This window comes from Globicephala melas, chromosome 17, assembly GCF_963455315.2.
Source record: "Globicephala melas chromosome 17, mGloMel1.2, whole genome shotgun sequence".
Classification (NCBI taxonomy): Eukaryota; Metazoa; Chordata; class Mammalia; order Artiodactyla; family Delphinidae; genus Globicephala; species Globicephala melas.
Window position 1 is genome coordinate 26,169,297 of NC_083330.1, and position 1,775 is coordinate 26,171,071.

The 1,775-nt window shown below is 38.2% G+C and overlaps 1 pseudogene; it reads left to right on the top strand.

The window, feature by feature from the left end:
• Positions 1-702: 702 nt before the first annotated feature.
• Positions 703-1,486, top strand: LOC115843355 (methylmalonic aciduria and homocystinuria type D homolog, mitochondrial-like; annotated as a pseudogene).
• The last annotated feature ends 289 nt before the right edge of the window (positions 1,487-1,775 follow it).

Below are 1,775 nucleotides of genomic sequence, written 5' to 3' on the forward strand. Positions count from 1 at the left end.
TGCCAATATTGTAAATTCATAAACGTTGAAATAAATACCTACAAGGAAGTAAATTTTAAAAACTGAAGCCTTTGAAAATGTTTATAGATCATCCCAAATGTTACAAATAGCAGAGCAAATAAGTTGACATTACTGCTAGTTTCCACTTAATTTCTTTATAATATGGTTGTCTGTTGTTGCATTAGTGAAGTTGCTTCCTACAACCACATGGGTACCACAGAGACTGTGATGAACCAGTTTACAGTAGTGAAGATCATCAATAGAGGATCCTAAATGTCAATAGCGTTCATCTGTCTTTCTGAGGTAACACCTCACACCAATCAGAATGGATATTTTCAAAAAATCTACAAACAATAAATGCTGGAGAGGGAGTGAAGAAGAAGGAACCCTCTTACACACTGTTGGTGGGAAAGTAAATCGATACAGCCACTATGGAGAACAGTATGGAGGTTCCTTAAAAAACTAAAAATAGAACTATTGTATGACACGGCAATCCCACTACTGTACACATACCCTGAGAAAACCACAATTCCAAAAGATACATGCACCCCAATGTTCACTGCAGCACTATTTACAATAGCCAGGACATGGAAGCAACCTAAATGTCCATCAACAGAGGAACAAATAAAGAAGATGTGGTACATATATACAATGGAATATTACTCAGCCATAAAAAGGAATGAAATTGTGCCCTTTGCAGAGATGTGGATGGACCTAGAGACTGTCATAAAGAGTGAAGTGCTCTGTAACAGAGCCGGACTGGTTTCCTATCACCCAGAATTTTGCTCTTTAGTTAAAAGTGTTGTCAAACCCAGAGCCCTTTCAGCTGCAGGATCTTCAGGTTCTGATGAATCTCATGTGGCCACTGCACCTACAGATATCTGCTATCGAACAGTCTTGCCTGATGAAACTATGGGACCATTTGGACCTCAGGATCAGTGATTCCAGGTTCCTGGGAACATAGGTTTTGATTGTCACCTCAATGGGACTGCATCACAGAAGAAAAGCCAAGTTCATAAACTTTACCTGATGTTCTAGCAGAACCTTTAACCAGTGAAAGACATGAGTTTGTTATGGCACAATATGTGAATGAATTTCAGGGTAATGATGCACCTTTGAGCAATAAATTAACAGAGCAGAAACTTACTTTGAAAGTGCCAGAGTAGAGTGTGCAATCCAAACATGTCTGGAATTGCTGCGAAGAGATTTTGAACCACTATTTCCCGAAGTAGCCGCCAACAAACTAATGATTTTGACTGTAACACAGAAAACTAAGAATGATATGACTGTAGTGAGGAGGTAGAAAATGAAAAAGCAATGCTCTTAGAAAATTTCATCAACTGTGCTAAGGAAATTGCTATGTTGAAGGCTACTTGGTTGACTTTTTGACCCATCATCTGGTTTGTCATTTTTTGAACCATATACAAAAAAGACTTTTCTCTCTGACCCAGGCATCTTATTTTATTTCCCACAATCCTTGAAATAGTAAAAGACTAACTTATTAGCTTGAAAGTGAATAAAATGTTGACCCTTCTCAGATCTTGACAGTCTTCTTTTGAACTCTTTCAGCTATCACTGCCTTCCTAGAATGAGATCTCTTTAAATATTGATGACACCATTGTTTTCCACCTTACCACCAGTATGGAGGACTGGCAAAGGGACAATGGACATAGGGAGGAGTGGGCCTCTTGGTGCAATGATTGTGCTTTTCATTTTTAGTAAATTTTACAATCAACTCATGAGAGCACAATAGTTTGGAGACAAGAAAAGAAATT